General features: G+C 30.7%; 1 pseudogene; it reads left to right on the forward strand.

Moving 5' to 3' along the window:
* Positions 1-13347: 13347 nt before the first annotated feature.
* Positions 13348-20351, forward strand: LOC145960042 (uncharacterized; annotated as a pseudogene).
* Positions 20352-21664: the final 1313 nt, after the last annotated feature.

Genomic DNA, 21664 nt, shown 5'->3' on the forward strand with positions numbered 1-21664 from the left:
AAATTATGAAAATATAAAATTACTCACTTTTATGATCATAATATGTCTTATTACATATAGCCAAGCATTTTCCCTACATTCTTAAAGTACTTAAACACTTTCACTTAAGGAATTCTCACTCAATGTCCTTCGTAAAAATTAAAAATTTGGAAATCTGACAAATATATATTTAATATTACAAATATGTTAATAATAAAGATAAATGAGATAAAGGTATGCGAGATTAGGATATGTCATATGTGCAGTAGATAATATAGAAAACGCTTTTATATGTAAGATTGGCGAAAAAGTACAATAATTATTCAAATTATTTATCGACAGTGATTATCAAAATTATTTATTGACAGTAATCATATGTCATCAACTGGTATTTGAGTTGCAAGACAGATTGAAGAAATAAGACATGATCGGAAATTAAAAATATAATTTTAATAAGAGACACATGGAAAAACGCATCTGGACGTGTGTGGACGCATTTGGACACGTCTGGACACATTCGCTCCACGTCGCGTAACAACGGATCAATATACATATTGTAGTATTATATAAATCACTATATTGTGAAACATATACAAAATAACAAGGTGTTTTTCTACATTATCTACTGCAAGCACAATAAATATCCTAATTTTGCGTCACTGACTCTGTGATAAAATTTATGACATATATGAAGTTGTCTATAATGATTTGTTAATCAGATGTCGGAATGAGCAAGTTGTAAGCGTGTTGTAAAGCAATCGCAAGTTTGTAATCGGCGATCGTAAGCAATTGGCCAAATGCCATCTTTTACGACTTACGACTTAAGATTGCGTTATGATTAACCAATCAGTAAACGCTGTATTCGTAATTTTTATCTTTTCTCGATAAAAATGGTAGAAGATTTGGAAGCATGATAAAGTTAAAACTTTCATAACTGAGAGAGTGTAATATCTAAATAATCACAACCATATATACGCATATAATGCAGCATTTTGTCTCCCGCCATGAGAATTGTCTTCTTGTTTCTGAGCCCGCTTTCACATGGAGCATATTGTGCGGAATGCGTAACAAATACAACCAATTGTAGATTAGATTTTCCGTTGTACACTCTAATGGAAATGCTAAGAAGATTTGCGATTGGTCTTTGTAACCTACGCGTCTCGAAAAGTACGCTCCATGTGAAAGCAGCCTGATTGGCAAAATTGTAGTGATGTTACTATTTGTTACGATTCATTATACCTATAAAGGATGCCATATACCTATAAAGTATATACTGGCTGTGTTCCAATATTCACTGCCAGTACTGAAAATCTATAGTGTACGTCACGTAAATTATAGATTTTCAGTACTGGCAGTGAATATTGGAACGTAGCCACTGCTGATACTACCTAAAAGATGAAGTCGACATTAAAGCGCAGACATATCATTTTCTCTCTCTCAACCTGGAAACATTATGCGCATGTGCATAATGACAAATTCACGGTGGTGGGACATCAGGCCAATCGCATAACGACGAATGTTTCCAGGATAAGAAAGAGGGAAATATCTTTTTATTCTCTCTCTTGGTTTCACTCTCCACTCATTGTTCTTACGGAGTATCAGCAGTATATATTTTATAGGTATATGGTGGATGCAAATTTCCTACGATTAACAATTTCCAATTTAGGCTAATGGCAGAGAACAAGACGTAAGCGTTTATGTCCGTCGTAGGGCCTGAGCACAAAGATGTCGTAACTGTTTCCGACAAAGTCGTATGCGTAAGTGGGAGACGTTAGTCAACGCACAAGGATTTTACGTAAACGTAGGTATCGCATAACATGGAATACAAGATACGGCCTACGTTTACGTAAAATCCTTGTGCGTTGACTAACGTCTCCGACTTACGCATACGACTTTGTCGGAAACAGTTACAACATCTTTGTGCTCAGGCTCGTAGTCATGGACATAAAGTAATGGCCATCACACATAAAATTCCATAAGCACGTAAGACGTAAGCGTAAGAAAATCGAGCAATCACGATCGAGTATTGGACCCTCCAAGGCTCGATTGCTCGATTTCTTTACACTTAGGCCATTCTACAATGAGTCATTAATCGTTAGTCGTAAGCAAATTGACCAATCACAATCGATTATTTCGAAAATAATCGACTGTGATTGGTCAATTTGCTTAAGACAAACGATTAATGACTCATTGTAGAATGGCCCTTACGTACTGGAATTTTATGTGTGATGAAAAACGTATAAGTAAAGTAAGGCAGAGAAAAACGTATACGTAAGTTACATATACGTTTTTCTCTGCCTTAGGGCCATCACACACAAAATTGCATAACTACATATGCATAGCATAAGACCATATGGACCAATGAGCATCGAGTATTAAGTTGCCATATTAACTTACATAACATAATACTCGATGCTTATTGGTCCATATGGTCTTATGTTATGCATATACAGCTATGCAATTTTGTGTGTGATGGTCTTCACTTTACGTCCATCACTATACAGACGTAAGCGCTTTCGTCTCGTTCTTTGTCATCAGCATTAAGGCCATCACACATAAAATTCCATAAGCACGTAAGACGTAAGCGTAAGGAAATCGACCAATCACGGTCGAATTTTGACCCTTTGGAGGAGCTAATACTTAACCGTGATTGGTCGATTTCCTTACGCTTACGTTTTACGTGCTTATGGAATTTTATGTGTGATGGCCATTAGGCCGGGTCTACAATAGGTAATTTAAGCCTTAAGCCTTAAGAGATTGACCAATCACAGTCAAATATGAAGAGAATACTCGGCTGTGATTGGTCAATTTCTTAAGGCTTAGGGCTTCAATTATCTATTGTAGATCGGGACTTAAGGGTCGTCTACAATGGCCGTAGCATAAGGTTGTAAGGCCGTAGTATTAAGAAATTGACCAATCCCAGTTGAAGTTCAGGAGAATAATCAACTGTGATTGGTCAATTTCTTACGACTACGGCCTTACAACCTTATGCTACGGCCATTGTAGACGACCCTTAAGGTCATTCTACAATGGCCGTAGCATAAGGTTGTAAGGCCGTAGTCGTAAGAAATTGACCAATCACAGTTGATTATTCTCCTGAACTTCAATTGGGATTGGTCAATTTCTTACGACTACGGCCTTACAACCTTATGCTACGGCTGGTTCTACAATAGCTGTCGTAAGTCGGATGTCAAAAGAGTTAATCAATCACAGTTGATTTTAGAGAAGAATAATCGAATACGATTGGTCAACTCTTACGACACCCGACTTACGACAGCTATTGTAGAATCGGCCTACGGCCATTGTAGAATGACCTTTAAAATTCCATAAGCACGTAAGACGTAAGCGTAAGGAAATCGACCAATCACGGTCGAGTTTTGACCCCTTGGAGGGGCTAATACTTGACCGTGATTGATCGATTTCCTTACGCTTACGGCTGCGTTCCATTTGAACGCTTACACGCTTAAAGCATCATTCTGTCTTTGTTGCACATCGAATATCAAACGAAGATAGAGCGACGCTTTCAGCGCTGAAAGTGTAAAAAGGAACGCAGCCTACGTCTTACGTGCTTATGGAATTTTATGTGTGATGGCCATTAACAAAACGTTTTTCTATGGCCGTGTTCCGAATTTACTGCTAGTATTGAAAATCTATAGTTTACGTCACGTATACTATAGATTTTCAGCACTGACAGTAAATTCGGAACACGGCCAATATTACTTGCACATATGACACTTATCCTAACCTTGTGTATTTTACTTTTTTTTTATCTCATTATCGTATTTGTAATGTTATATATATTTTTGTAAAATATCCAAATTTTCAGTTTTCAGGGAGGACATTGAGTGAGCATTGTTTGAGTGAGCTTGAGTACTTTAACAATGTGAGGCAAATCCTTGGATATATGCAATAAGACATATTATATTTCGAAATGAGTATTTTCGTTATATTTTCGTTATAATTAATAATAAATACGTATATGCAACATAAATTTAATAAGTCCATTTATTAATCAATCTTTTTTATTTACAGTAGGATTTTTATTACAGGAATTAATGCATTTTTTATCTGCGCAACTCAGTCACTGCGAACAATATCAATGCTAGGTTAACTGTGTAACTACAGCATAATATTGTATAATGTTTTCTTAAAAATTGTGTTCTATTCGATCTCACAAAAACTGAATTGTGATGATGAAAATAATTAATGTATTGTCTTAATGTGCTAACATGCTGTTTATTAATATTATATCATATTTGTTTTGATTTTAGCTGGTGACAGTAATAGTTGAATACTAATTTGCAAATCATCCGAAAGATCCAGCTTCATCTAGTGTGAAGAAGGAATCCATTACGAAACATGAGAATCTTTTAAGCGAGAGTTCAATATTATAATCTCCACTAATAGACTCTTGTGATTTATAATGGAATGATCAACACTCATTCATTAACTTGCAGTGATTGTACAATAATGATGTATTATTGACATGTTAGAAAATTGGAAAAACATTTGTATAGTTATTCAGTTTGCGACATCAGGAAAGACAGTGCTTTATCATGTCATATCTAAGTGTAGTATATTGTATTTAATATTATATGTAATATGTGTATTATATGTATATATTATCTGTGTCCAAAAAGAAAAACTTTATAATATGTTGTTCTTAATCGATGTAGCAACTTAACAATTGATTGAATTGTATATATGAGAACACATTATTTTTGAAAGAAATAATTCTACATCAATATAATAATTATACTTATATTAAGTACACTTGATGTGATTAACATTTACATATAGTCTTGTATAATGCATATACATATTCAAGTATAGTATTAGAATAGGTATATTTATATATTTGTATATTGATGTTTTCCGTATGATATGCTCCCATATAATGCATATACATATGTATATACATGTTATAATATATAAATACATAAATATATATGTATATTGAAATATGATAAAATAAGTATATTATATATTTACATATCGGTATTTTTCGTATGATATACTGTTTATAAACAATTAAAAATAATACTATAGTCTTTCGTTCTCCTTAAAATCTCACATATGTCAGAGCGTTGTAAGATTTTAAGAGCGTAGCAAAAGAATATAGTATAATTCTTAAATGTTTATAAACAACATACCAGAATATATAAAAAGCTCGGATATACAAATATACCTATAAATATATAAATATACCAATTCTATTATTATATTTCAATATGTATGCATGTGTATGCATTATGTGAGAACATACCATACGAAAAACGATATACAAATATCGTTTTACAAATATATAAATTAATAAATATACTTATTCTAATATTATATTTGCAAATATATATGTATGTATGTATGCATTATGTAAGACAGTATATAAAAAAAAAGTTACTCTTTAAGTATTTATACAAATTATTATAAATATAATTATTCTATTGATGCAGAATTAGTTTTTTCAAAAATAGTGTGTTCTCATATATACAGTCCAATGAAATTGTTAAGTTGATACATTGGTTAGGAACAAAATATAAGGTTTTCCTTTTTGGACACAAAATATATACATATAGTACATATAATATATGTAATATGATATACTGCATGTCATGCTAATACATTTTCCTTGATGTCACAAACTAAATAGCAATATAAATATTTTCCTAATTTTCTAACACTACCTATAATACAAAACTATTATTGCTTCAATCACTGCAAGTTAATGAATGAGTGTTGAACATTCCATTACAGGTCACAAGAGTCTATTAGCGAAGACTATATTGAACTCGCTTAAAAGATTCTCATGATTTGTAATAGATATCTTCTTCACATTAGAAGCAAGCTAAATCTTATGGATGGTTTGCAAATTAGTATTCATCTGTTACTGTCATCAGCTAAAATAAAAATAAATATGATATATTTATAGGCAGTATATGAACACATTAAGACAATACTTTAATGTTATTGTCATGACAATTCAATCTTTTTTGAGATTGAATGGGACACAATTTTTAAGAAAACACAACATTATGCTGTAGTTACATGATTATTCTATCACTGATATGACTTGTGCATTTTTCCACACAAAAATGCATTAATTTCTGTGAAAGTCCTACTGTAAATAAAAAAGATTGATTAATAACTGACTTATTAAACATATGTTGCATATACGTACTTATAATATAACAAAAATACTCACTTCTAATTATGTCTTATTACATATATTCAAAGATTTACCTTACATTGTTAAAATACTCAAGCTCTTTCACTCAAATAATGCTCACTCAATGTCCTTCGTAAGAATTAAAATTTAGAAATCTTAAAAATATATGTTTTACACTACATATACATATAATAATGTGATTCAAAAATTGTAAAATACGCGAAGTTATGTATCACATATGCAGTAGATAATGTAGAGAAACGCTCTGTTAGTATATTTTTTTATTATATACGCTATTCTATATCCTTTTTTAAGTAAAATTTCGCGATACCATGACATATTCAAGATTTTGAGGGCAAAAAAGTACGTTGTAATTATTATTAAAATTATTTATCGACAGTAAAACATCATATAATCATCAACTGATAATTGAGTTTCAAAACAAGTTGACAGGTAGGATTTAGTCGACAATTAAAAATAAAAATTCTAATAAGGGACACGTGGGAGAACGCGTCTGGACGTGTGTGGACACGTCCGCTTCATGCATAACGACGGATCAGTATATTGCACGTAAAAAAAATGTAAATATACAAATTAATAGGGCGTTTTTTACATTACCTACTGCATACAATAGATATCCTAACTTTGTGTATGTTACTGATTCTGTGATAAAATATATGTATTATAAATATTTATGATTTATTAGTGAAATATCAGTAATAGATAAAACATCGTTACTAAATTTCGCAAATTATGAAAATTGATTCGCTTGATAGACTGTGTTTAGCAGATAAAGTTGTTTTGTAATCGTATAAAATTCATGAATCTGATTGGTGTATGCTCTTAAATTCAATCAAAATTAGGAGCATATGTCAACATGATTCACAATTGCAAAACAGCTTTTTCTCCTTTATCTCTCGCGTGTCCTTTATTTGAATTTTTATTTGTAATTGTCGATCAAATTCTACTTGATCAACCTGTTTTAAAACTCAATTATCAGTTGATAGACAATGATGTTTCAAAGTCGGTAAACAATTTTATTAATATTTACACTCTACTTGTTCGCCCTTAAAATTTTATGTCATGGAATTTTACTTTAGAGTATTTAGAATAAAATATAATAAAATTATTAATTGTTTATGGATAGTATATCTCATATGTAAAACCAAAAGTTATACAAAAAATAAATATAAATAATAAAAAAAATATTCTAACAACATTTTTCTGCATTACCTATTGTACATATAACATATATTCTATCCTCGCGTACTTCACTATTTTTTATTTTATTATCGTGTATTTGTAATGTTAATTTGTAAGGTTTCAGTTCCTACAAAATTATAAAAATAAAATGATTAAACATTTTTTACGTAAGAGTTTGATCACTTCAACAATGTGGGATAAATCCTGGGATATATGTAACAAGACATATCATTGTTGAGTATTTTTGTTACATTTTCATATTTTCATTTGGTATAAGTTCATATACAGAAACATAAGTCCAAGTTTTAATTTAGATAATAGATTAATTTAGATAAATTACTATATAATACAGCAAATTAAATCATTATTCCTTACAGATTCAGAAAACTAAATTACACTGTCTTTAATTCTGTCTCCAAATTATATTGTACTTCTTGTACTATTCATCAAATAAATGACTTAATAATAATGACTTAATGCACATGGTATAATGAAAGTACACTAATTGTAAGTCATTTAGATGAATAACATTACAGTATATAAAATCTTATTTTAGATATATCATCATCATTAAATAACAGATAGACATAAGCGATAGAGGACATCAAATTAAATATTTCTTCTTTTTATAATTTTAGAAAATTAAATGGTATATCTTTACTTCTCCTAAACTGTATATCCTTATATTAAATAGGTTACTAGATAGCAACAAATTAAATAAATTCAGAATTACATAAATTCAGAAAACTAAATTGCACTGTCCATTCTTGTACTATATTATTCATCAAATAAATGACTTAATGCACATGGTATAATGAAATTATGTCAAGTATACTAAGTCATTTATTTAATGAATAACGTTACAGTATATGAAATCTTATTTTAGATACATTATTAAATAACAGATAAGTGATAGAGAACATCAAATTAAATATTTCTTCTTTTCATAATTCTAAAAAATTAAATTGTTTATCCTTACTTCTCCTAAACTATATATCCTTATATTAGGTAGATTACTAGATAGCAACAAATTAAATAAATTCAGAAAATTAAATTGCACTGTCCATTCTTGTACTATATTATTCATCAAATAAATGACTTAATGCACATGGTATAATGAAATTATACCAAGTACATTAAGTCATTTATCTGATGAATAATGTTGCAGTATATGAAAATATATTAGATTTTAGATATATCATTAAATAATAGATAAGCATTAAATAATAGATAGAATAGCAAATTAAATTCTTCTTTTCATAATATTAGAAAATTAAATAATTTCTTTTCATAAATTGAGAAAAATGTACTGTCATCTGTCTAATTGTACAGTACTATGTGTCCTTATGTTAGATAACAACAAATTAAATAATTCTTTAAATTTAGAAAACTAAATTGCACTTGTCTATTCTTGTACTATGTTATTCATCAAATAAATTATCACCTCTGAAAGAGATACAAGAAGAAATAAAAGGAAAGTATAATTGTTTTATTAGATGTACATCACAAATTGAAACGTGGCATAATAAATAAAAAGTTGTATGAGCATAATGTAACTATGAAATTATACCAAGAAGTACATTATTAAAGAAAACACATAGTTGTTTTTAAGAAAAAATATGGAATTGTTAATTGCAAATTACATATTTTTTCTTCAAAACAACTATGTGTTTTCTTTAGACCAATTGATTCCTCTCATTATTTTGTACGTAAAAGTATTAAGGTAAGATAATCGAAAAATGAATATTTTACAAGATATTTTACGGTTTATGTAAAATTAAGAAATTATTTCAAGCCTCATAACTCGGAAAGTACTTAATGAAAACTAACTTAATTATAGTGTTTTGGAAAGCTCTCGAGATGAGCTACAAGAACGTGCAAAAATATATAGGGTATTCCATTTAAAAAAATTGAAGTGACCTTCACGTGACCTTCAAATGACTCTTCAAGGTCAAACCAATGGTACCATCTTATGGCCCCCTCGACACCAAACAACTTTTGTCTGAAACATTTTTCTCTAAAATGCTTAGTTTTTGAAAGAAAAGGGGTGTACGGGTGGTCTAGGACACCCTGTACATAAAATTCATACATATTTAAAAAATATTCATATATAAAATAAAACTGGAGATACTATCTTTTATCTCAAAGATGTAGATATATAAAGATGATATAAATATATACAAAGAACTATGAAAAAATAAGAAAAGATGCAATAAAATCCAGATATACATAAGCACATGTCACAAAAATAATATACAATCATTTCAAGTAAAATAATTTAACATTAATAAAAAAAACTCATTTATATTAAAATATTTCAATTTTTACATACCAGTCACGTTAAAACTTAATTTTCTAACGCAATCGTTGATTAAAACAGAACTATTAAGTAAATCTGTAAAAAAAGAATAAAATTAAGACAAACAAAAATAAATACATTTATTCAACAATGCAATAAATAATGCATGTTGCATATTATTTAATGTGTAAAGAACCTCATTTAAAATATATAATTTTAAAAATATTACATACCAGGTGAAGAAATATTTACATCTTCTACTTCGATATTATTATTCATAGAAAAGTTATTTGGCATGACAGTTTCAATAGCTCCATCTTCATTCGTAAAGAACATTGTATTAATATCTGAAACAATATATACAAGAAAAAAATAAATATTTCACACAGATGATAAAGTAGCACTTATAGATATAACATTATCTAAACTTACTAAAAGTTGCTGGGAGATTTATAATCTCTTGATCACAAGTTGCTGGCAGATTTATAATCTCTTGATCACAAGTTGCTGGGAGATTTATAATCTCTTGATCACAGATCTCTTGATCACAGATCTCTTGATCACAGATCTCTTGATCACAAGTTTCTGGGAGATCTATAATCTCTTGATCACAGATCTCTTGATTACAGATCTCTTGATCACAAGTTTCTGGCAGATCTATCATCTCTTGATCGCAGATCTCTTGATCACAAGTTGCTGGGAGATCTATAATCTCTTGATCACAAATCAATTCTCTTTCTATTCTATCATGCATTTCACTCTCATCATTTAACAGCATCGGTTTGCAAACACCTAAAATAATAATAAAGACAAAGTATGCACTACAATCTGGCACATAATAGAATATGTAATAGATATAAAACAAAATCGCACGTGCAAATATAAGACACTCTAAAATAGTCCTGTTTTCTAATATTACAATTAATAATTAGTTTTATAATTATGTATTTTAGTTACTTATTAATCCCATATAGCACGTGATATAGCAGAAATATCACAGAAAAATTGCAATATATCAGAAATATTACATATTTTAAGAAAATACTGCAGAAATATTACTAACATATTACACGTTTATAAATAACATTGAAATATTATAGTTATATTTTGTACTGTAATATATCACATTTTCAGTAGCAAAGTGATATCAAATGATGTTTTAATGACATTTTTATTGACAGAATAAGACGGTATTAAAATGTCATTTGACATATTTCACTAATAATAAGGGTATCGCGTGCGCTAGTCCTGTCAGGAGTAAGAAATTAAAAATATTAGAAAAATAATGATGATATATATTATATTTTATATTTTATAAAGAAAGTATAGAAAACTTTTATATTTATTTATTCCAAAATTTGCAAAAAAGCGACTCGTGCCATATCATGTTTATATAGGAACACTGACTGGATAGGATTTTTCCTCTATATTACGTCACTGGTTCTCGGCGAAACGTAGCAGATACACGCGATCGAGGTTATATGAGAGTATCTTTTTATACAGCTTGATTTTTTGTTTTTTTTGTTATCAAAATAATTACATATGTAAAAATTTAGTGCTAAATAATTGTAAGAATATTGTACGACATACAGTGAAAATAAAATTATATATTATTTTCGGCTAGACAAGACGTAATATCTGTGATTTGCTTAACTGTGTATGATTACCCGGGAAAAAAAAGTCCATATAAAATTGGCCATATATGGATTTTGTCAATATCTAATTATGTTTTGCCAAATATAGTCATATATGATATCATATATGAATAAATATTATCAGATCTGAAAATTAAGTACCACTAAGAGTACACTGAAAAAATTGTATTCTTAACTTAAGAATATGCCACTTATCTTTAGAATATACCACTAAAATAGGCGCCAAGAGGATCCTCTTAAGTTAAGAGGAAAATCTTCTAAAGAGATATTCTTAATATACAGAGAAAAATATTTCTTTGGATTTAATAAATTTTGTTGAAGTCAAATAAATTTAATTATTGGTTTAAAAGTTTTTTTCCGCCTAATTTCAAATAATCTGTTTGATATTCTGAATCCCAACAAGGAATCCAGATTATTAAATAAATTATTTTAAATTCAGTTTGAAATTAAACTGATAAACAGTAATGTCAGAAAGAGGATGCGGCTCACGTGCACACAGAGAACCTGTGTGTGAGCCGCGTCCTCTCTTTCGCACCACTGCTAAGGGAAAAAAATATACTTTAGATCTTACGTTAATATAAGTCCTTTATATACATTTCATGATAAATATTGAATACGAGAAAAATTAAGAGTGGTGTCGCCGCGTAGCGGCAAATGAAGAAACATGTCGCGCACACGAAAATCGAGTTGCGGCATAGAAGTCGCAATTTAAGAATATATTCTTATTCATTAAGAATATATTCTTATTTATTAAGAATATTTATTAAGAGGACTTATAAAGAGGACTTTTAATTAATTAAATATATAATGCAAGATATAATTTTTAGGAAAAATTATATTTGTCTATATAAAAAAAGGTAAAATCATATATAATATTAAATGATTATACAGGGTGTATCAGACCACCCGTGCCAGCCAAATATCTCGAAAACCAAGAACGACAGACAAAAATATTTCAGACAAAAGTTGTAGGGTTTCAAGTAACGTATTATATAGTAATATTGGTACGACCTTGAATAGTGTTATCAAGGTCACGTGAAGGTCATCTTAAATTTCTTAAATGGAACCCCCTATTTTTCATTACATATTCTTGTAGCTTATCTCGAGGGCTTTTCAAAACACAAAAGTATTTTTTCATTGAGTACTTTTCGAGTTATAAGGCTTGAAATAATATCTTAATTTTACATAAACCATAAAATATCTTGTAAAATATTCATTTTTCGATTATCTTACCTTAATACTTTTATGTACAAAATAATGAGAGGAATCAATTGGTGTAAAGAAAACACAAAATTGTTTCGAAAAAAAAAATGTAATTTGCAATTAACAATTACATTTTTTTTTTCGAAACCATTTTGTGTTTTCTTTACACCAATTGATTCCTCTCATTATTTTGTACCAAAGTATTAAGGTGAGGTAATCGAAAAATAAATATTTTACAAGATATTTTACGGTTTATGTAAAATTAAGAAACGATTTCAAGTCTCATAACTTGGAAAGTACTTAATGAAAACTAACTTAATTATAGTGTTTTGGAAAGCTCTCGAGATAAGCTACAAGAATATGTAATAAAAAATAGACGCTTCCATTTAAAAAATTGAGGTTGATCTTCACGTGACCTTCAAGTAACTATTTAATGTCAAATTAATGACACGATCTTATGTCTCCTTTAAAACCATATAACTTTTGTCTGAAACATTTTTTCGTATCTCGCATATTTTCCAAAATATTTAACTGTTAAGATTAAAATGAATCACCCTGTATAAGAAAATAAATCAATCAATTTCCTTATGTTTATGTGCTTATACAAATTTTTGTGCAGATATATTTTCACATTTTTTTTACCAATTTTTTTGAAACTTAATTAATATATTTTAATGCTTGGAAAACGAATTCATTAAAAGTTGTAAAATAAAAATGTTTGCAAAAATTATAAATAAGAATAACATATAGTAATATGTATTTTTTGTGAAACTTGTTTCTGCAAATATTTTTTCAGATCTTCTTTCTAATACAATATAATTAATAAAAAAACAAACTGTAATATGTATTCAATTGTTGAATTTAATGATGGAATATTTGGTATTCCGACTATTTGGTTAAGTGCAGATAAGAAAAAATGCTATTGGCCTCCATATAATGAAAGAAAAATTTTAAAAGCTATCTCGAAAAGAGAAGAACCTAATGAAAATTGGGAACTTTTAAATGTCATACAGATTTTTGGAACTGCATGTAAGATAATATAATAAAGTTTTTATAATATGTATAAAGTTTTTATAATATAACTTGTGTGAAAACATTTATTTTATTATAGCTGATTATGACAATGCTGTGAAGAAAGTGTCCTTAGCAGAACAGCTAACTGATATTAGTGATTCAGAAAATGCAAAAATAACTAGAAAATCTCGTGCACGTCGTGTTCAATCAAGTGAAGATACAGATATTGAAGAATATCCTACCAAAAAAAATGCAAAAGGATTGAAAGTGCAAAAAAAGCAATTAAATCCAATATATATCCAGAATTTCCTTTAGCATCCAACATCACCAGATCATCATCTACTAGTATCGAAAATAATGGTATTTATGTTTATTATGTTTATAATTTATGTTTATTATATACACTCACCCGCAAAAAAAGCGGTACACCTAAAATTTGAGAAAATTTCATCAAATTTTAAATGATCATAACTTGGTAAATAATGATGATAAAAATATGTTTAAAAAAACAAAATGAAGGCTGTAATGTCCACTTTAAGAATATTTAAGTGGCAATTATGCTCAGCCATTGTTTTCAAAATGGCGGATAAGGAAGTGAAAGGATGTAAAATTGATTATTAAAGGATCGAGTTTGGGACGGTGCACGGCGTAAATCAGGTAACGCAGCCCAATGAGACCAAATGCTCGTGAAAGTGTGGAGTGTTATCTTTAAAATGTTTTTTTACCGAGCTCGATACGATGATTTTTCGCTGAGTTATTCCGAATTTAATTAAAAACGCTCTTTTTTCTTCTTCAATTTGCAGCTCAGCGAATAATTATCGTATCGAGCTCGGTAAAAAAGCATTGTAAAGGTGATACTCCACACTTTCACATGCATTTCGTCCCATTGGGCTGCGATACCTGATTCACGCCACGCACTGGAGCAAAGCGGGAACCTTTATTTATCGGTTTTGTATGCTTTCATTTATCCGCTATTTTGAAAAAAAATGGTTGCACATAATTTCAATTTAATTTAGGTGTGTGTGTGTGTGTGCTCGTTTGTATACCACAAGGATAAGGACCCCGTGGTTCGTCAGCTCCACAGTATTTAAAGACTCCAAACCCTCCTTGTGGCGTGTGTGTGTGTGTGTGTGTGTGTGTGTGTGTGTGCTCGTTTGTATACCACAAGGATAAGGACCCCGTGGTTCGTCAGCTCCACAGTATTTAAAGACTCCAAACCTTCCTTGTGGCGTGTGTGTGTGTGTGTGTGTGTGTGTGTGTGTGCTCGTTTGTATACCACAAGGATAAGGACCCCGTGGTTCGTCAGCTCCACAGTATTTAAAGACTCCAAACCCTCCTTGTGGCGTGTGTGTGTGTGTGTGTGTGTATGTGTGTACGGGCGCACGCATGTGTGTATTAATAGTAGGTATGACCTCCTCGTGTGCGTATTACCTCATTCATACGATCAGGCATACTCTGTATTAGTCTTTTTATTTCATCCTGCGTAATTGCATCCCATGCATTTTGAAGAACTCTTTGAAGTTCTTGCAGTGACTGAGGTGCAGGTACGTGATTTCGTACTTTCTTGCCGAGATTGTCCCACAAATGCTCAATGGGATTTAAATCCGGACTACTTGCTGGCCAAACAAGTCGATTTATGCCAACTTCATCGAGGAAATCAAACACTCTTCTCGCAGTGTGTGGTCGAGCATTGTCTTGCATAAACAAGAAGTTCTCTCCGATAAAGGGTGCATACGGAACAACATACGGAAGGAGTATGTCTTCCACGTATACATCTGCGTTCATGTTCCTGTCAAAAAAGTGCAAATCTGTATGAGCGTCCGCTGAAATACCTGCCCAAACCATCACAGAGCCTCCATTGTAGCTGTACCTTTCACTTACAGTACAATCTGCAAATCGTTCTCCACGACGACAATAAACTCGTTCTCGTCCATCTGGAGAATAGAGACAAAAACGAGATTCATCGCTAAAGAGTACTTTGCCCCAGTCTGCGTAATTCCAGTCTCTATGCGCAACTGCAAAATTGAGTCGAGCTACGCGATGACGACCTGTAAGAAAAGGTACAGCCGCTGGCCTGCGCGAAAACAGATTTTGTTCCGCTAATCTTCTCCGAACGGTGTCAACGGATACATTGCAATTGTGGACATCCCTTAAATTGTTTCGAATTTGAACAGCTGTTCGATGTCTGTCTCTTAATGAATTTAAAACAATAAATCGGTCATCGTTTTCATTGGTACGTCGAGGGCGCCCAGAACCAGGCCTCCTCTTGAAAGAATTGGTGTCTAAGTACCTGGCATAAGCACGTTGCACAGTTGACACTGACAGATCAAGTGCCTCAGCAACGTATCTTCGACTTCTGCCATCTTCAATTAAAGCAACAACTTGAGCAGCTTTTTCTGGAGTTATCGTTGCCATAATCGAGAAGTAATTTCGAGAAGAAGTAATTAATTATGGTTTCAATAGATGAAGTCGCAAGGAGCAACGCGTCTAGAGAGCTAGCAAATCAATCGCATAACTTGTACTATAGTCTTTCAATGTACCTGGCATAAGCACGTCTCAAACGGAAAAAACATTGAAAGACTATAGTACAAGTTATGCAATTGATTTGCTAGCTCTCTAGACGCGTTGCTCCTTGCGACTTCATCTATTGAAACCATAATTAATTACTTCTTCTCGAAATTACTTCTCGATTATGGCAACGATAACTCCAGAAAAAGCTGCTCAAGTTGTTGCTTTAATTGAAGATGGCAGAAGTCGAAGATACGTTGCTGAGGCACTTGATCTGTCAGTGTCAACTGTGCAACGTGCTTATGCCAGGTACTTAGACACCAATTCTTTCAAGAGGAGGCCTGGTTCTGGGCGCCCTCGACGTACCAATGAAAACGATGACCGATTTATTGTTTTAAATTCATTAAGAGACAGACATCGAACAGCTGTTCAAATTCGAAACAATTTAAGGGATGTCCACAATTGCAATGTATCCGTTGACACCGTTCGGAGAAGATTAGCGGAACAAAATCTGTTTTCGCACAGGCCAGCGGCTGTACCTTTTCTTACAGGTCGTCATCGCGTAGCTCGACTCAATTTTGCAGTTGCGCATAGAGACTGGAATTACGCAGACTGGGGCAAAGTACTCTTTAGCGATGAATCTCGTTTTTGTCTCTATTCTCCAGATGGACGAGAACGAGTTTATCGTCGTCGTGGAGAACGATTTGCAGATTGTACTGTAAGTGAAAGGTACAGCTACAATGGAGGCTCTGTGATGGTTTGGGCAGGTATTTCAGCGGACGCTCATACAGATTTGCACTTTTTTGACAGGAACATGAACGCAGATGTATACGTGGAAGACATACTCCTTCCGTATGTTGTTCCGTATGCACCCTTTATCGGAGAGAACTTCTTGTTTATGCAAGACAATGCTCGACCACACACTGCGAGAAGAGTGTTTGATTTCCTCGATGAAGTTGGCATAAATCGACTTGTTTGGCCAGCAAGTAGTCCGGATTTAAATCCCATTGAGCATTTGTGGGACAATCTCGGCAAGAAAGTACGAAATCACGTACCTGCACCTCAGTCACTGCAAGAACTTCAAAGAGTTCTTCAAAATGCATGGGATGCAATTACGCAGGATGAAATAAAAAGACTAATACAGAGTATGCCTGATCGTATGAATGAGGTAATACGCACACGAGGAGGTCATACCTACTATTAATACACACATGCGTGCGCCCGTACACACATACACACACACACACACACACACGCCACAAGGAGGGTTTGGAGTCTTTAAATACTGTGGAGCTGACGAACCACGGGGTCCTTATCCTTGTGGTATACAAACGAGCACACACACACACACACACACACACACACACGCCACAAGGAAGGTTTGGAGTCTTTAAATACTGTGGAGCTGACGAACCACGGGGTCCTTATCCTTGTGGTATACAAACGAGCACACACACACACACACACACACACACACACACACGCCACAAGGAGGGTTTGGAGTCTTTAAATACTGTGGAGCTGACGAACCACGGGGTCCTTATCCTTGTGGTATACAAACGAGCACACACACACACACACCTAAATTAAATTGAAATTATGTGCAACCATTTTTTTTCAAAATAGCGGATAAATGAAAGCATACAAAACCGATAAATAAAGGTTCCCGCTTTGCTCCAGTGCGTGGCGTGAATCAGGTATCGCAGCCCAATGGGACGAAATGCATGTGAAAGTGTGGAGTATCACCTTTACAATGCTTTTTTACCGAGCTCGATACGATAATTATTCGCTGAGCTGCAAATTGAAGAAGAAAAAAGAGCGTTTTTAATTAAATTCGGAATAACTCAGCGAAAAATCATCGTATCGAGCTCGGTAAAAAAACATTTTAAAGATAACACTCCACACTTTCACGAGCATTTGGTCTCATTGGGCTGCGTTACCTGATTTACGCCGTGCACCGTCCCAAACTCGATCCTTTAATAATCAATTTTACATCCTTTCACTTCCTTATCCGCCATTTTGAAAACAATGGCTGAGCATAATTGCCACTTAAATATTCTTAAAGTGGACATTACAGCCTTCATTTTGTTTTTTTAAACATATTTTTATCATCATTATTTACCAAGTTATGATCATTTAAAATTTGATGAAATTTTCTCAAATTTTAGGTGTACCGCTTTTTTTGCGGGTGAGTGTAGTATATTTACAGTATATTTACAAGTTATTATATATACTGTAAGTAATATACTATGATCAGTGCATTTTTAACTCCATTAATTTGTCATTTATAACACTTTTTGTTTTATTATGATATAATTAATTTCTTTTCTCAATTTTCATTATAGATAACGCAATGTTGGCAAAACATGATGTTGACATAATTGTACAAGAAAAGACTAAAGATATTTCAATAGATAGCACAATGTTGGCAAAACATGATGTTGACACAATTATACCAGAAAAGAATAAAAATATTTCAATAGATAGCACAATGTTGGCAAAAAATGATGTTGATACAATTATACAAGAAAAGGATATCTCCGTCAAAGTATCTTACATTAAAGAGACTTCAACAGATATAGATTACATTAAATTTCTAACAAATAATGAAAAAATTGATTATTTAATTGGTGAGTCATACATAAAAAGAATGGAAGTTGACATTAAAAAAATTTTTAATTTTTAATTATTTAATTTTTAATTATAGAACTACACAAATTGAGTATAAAAAAAGAAAATGTTATTCTTACTAAAATAAATGATCTACAAATACTTATCAATGATCTACATAAATCAGGACATACAAATCATAATAATGTTAACGGTGATAACGACAATGATGACGACGATCTCGCTAATCAATTTCCAATTGAAACTGAACAACAACTGAAAAACTTCGAAGAAGCATTAAAAAAAAAGGAATTATATAAATAAGTGGTACACGCACTTTTATAATTTTAACTAGAATGATTTATTCTAGTTAAAACCAGAATAATCTATTCTGTGGTCATTTACAGAATTATAACTTTTTTTAATCGCATAGTTAATGAAAATATAATGTGAAATATGTAGTCGCAGTACATTATAAAAACATTTCAATAAATTATTTTCTTGTTTTCTTTTTTGCTAAAAATCTTATTTGTCAAAAATACTAATTCATATTTCTATAATAAAAAAATAGTTTGAAAAATATACAATAGGAAAAAATGTTACATATGTTGCTAAATGATATTGTATATCTTTTAGATATCGTTAAATATTTCTTTGTACAGTACGCGTCAATGATTCGTTCCGTTTATTTAGCAAGAGTTGGTAGTATCTATCCTTTATTAATGCATACGATTCTTATACATTAGCAAAGGATAGATATTACCAACCCTCGCTAGGGAAACGGAACAAATCATTGACGCGTACTGTATCATAATTAATACTAATACGCTTTTTTAAGCAGATTTTTATCTTTTAAGCAGAATTTATATCTCACTGTCAATTCATCTGCAATGCAAGGTATATATTTAAATTAAAGAATGTGTTCAATAGTGATAAACTTTACACAATTGAATTGTTGATAATGCTTGCATGTGTGTTTATTCTCTACATTTCATGCAAAAAATAAACAATGTTTTTCTCTCTAAAAAATGAATATTATTTATTAGTATATTTTATGTCTTTGTACTTATTGAATATATATTAACAATGGTGAAGGTTCACACATGTATCCTATTACAAATACACATATGTTATAAATATTAATATGTTATAAGTAAAATATGTTATTACTTTATATTTAATGGTATTTTATGATTATTTTATGATTATTATAGGTTAATAAATTATACTATCGAGGAGGAAAAAACGTTGACGAAGTTGTGAGCAAAATAATGAATCTAATTTTTAGCATCTAAATATAGCTACTTTGGAAAACAGAAAAAGAAACCATTTTATAACTTGGTTATATGTAAATGCATTTTAGGTAAATTATGTGAAATAAATAAATGTATATTACTCCAATTATAAAAATAATTGAAAATAATTAAAATTTATATTTCAGATGCCATTTATCGTCACAAATTTGATGTAAAAGAGTACTATGCAATAAAAAAATAGCATTTTGGCTTGCCAATGCACCTACTCGTGAAGCTCGAGAAAAGTAAGCATAGTTTTAAATCATTTATAATAATTTAATTATATTATTGCACGGATAATATATAATAATTTAAAAAATTGTAGATTGAAGAAAGAAAAGGCCGAATCAACAAATGTGGAGAAATCAAAAGAAACACTGGTTCATCGTTTGTACGCTTCGTTTGATGATAGTGATTGAAACATTATAAAAATAGTATGTAGTTTTTAACAATATTTCTTAACAATATTATTTTTTTATTTTATATAACAATATTCTATGTAATTAGTTTTTTATTCTATTCTTTATATTAATACTTTATTATTATTACTATTGCTATATTTACTATTCTTCTATATTACACATAACATAATATTTAATATTACATTTAAATATATTGCAAATATAATTGGAGTAATGATTATATTAATGGATAACATTATTACAATAATAACGAATTATTAGAATAGCGTATCACTGTAGAGTATATTTATTCCTAATTTAAAGGCTCCTTTATGAAAGTCATAAACTGTTAACTAGGCCGAAACCAGTAAATTCAATCCCACAATAAACACAATTTGTCGCAATTATAGAACTAATTATAGATTAACATAACAATTGTTATATTAATTATTACTTCTATGTTCTATAACTGCTACAAACTGTTCACTGGGATTGAACTTATCGGTTCCGACACAAGTTAACAGTTTATGGCCTTCATAAACGATCCTTAACTCCTCATAATATTACATAAATATTATAACAAATATCACGATAATATAATTGTGATATATCACCATTATATTACTGTGATTCATTTTCGCGGACATTTTAATATTACTGTGATATCTCTATAATATTCCTGTAATATTCGTGCTATATTTCGTTGCAATATTGCAATGGAAAAATAATATTGCTGTGATATTTCTGCAATATTCTGTGCTATATGGGATGTGATTATTATAGATACTAGACTATAGACTATTTGAGAAAGTGATGTTATTTAAAAAGCATTATAGAGAGCATTATTGCTTAAACAATGTTTTAATATTATTATAAAGTTATATAATGCATAAAAAATACCAATAAAAAGCAAGTAATAATGTATATTGTATCAACACTGTTATTTCTGCGAATAATAATTAGTCATAACATGCAAATTTATATACACACATTATTTACTTAACACGTTTTTAAAAATTATAAAATTAATTAAAAGAATATTATTATTAAAAATAAAGTCAAATAAAAAATAATAAGAATAAAAACAGTTAAAGATTAAAACATTCATATCAGTTTCTAAAAAGCCACAATTGGAAATATATACACTTACCGATATTTGATGCTTCATCAGTCATCTTCGCATTACAATCATTTGATACCAAAGATTCATTATTCTTTTCGTTGTTATTTTCCATTATCATTTTTCTATTGTTATTTTTATCTACAGAAATCATCGTGTTAGATTCACTATTTAATATAACATCAGTCTTTTCTTCAATATTGTTTTCAAC

This window comes from Camponotus vicinus, unplaced genomic scaffold (assembly GCF_025532165.1).
Source record: "Camponotus vicinus isolate PSW18456_S1 unplaced genomic scaffold, iyCamVici1.0 SCAF_10, whole genome shotgun sequence".
NCBI lineage: Eukaryota > Metazoa > Arthropoda > Insecta > Hymenoptera > Formicidae > Camponotus > Camponotus vicinus.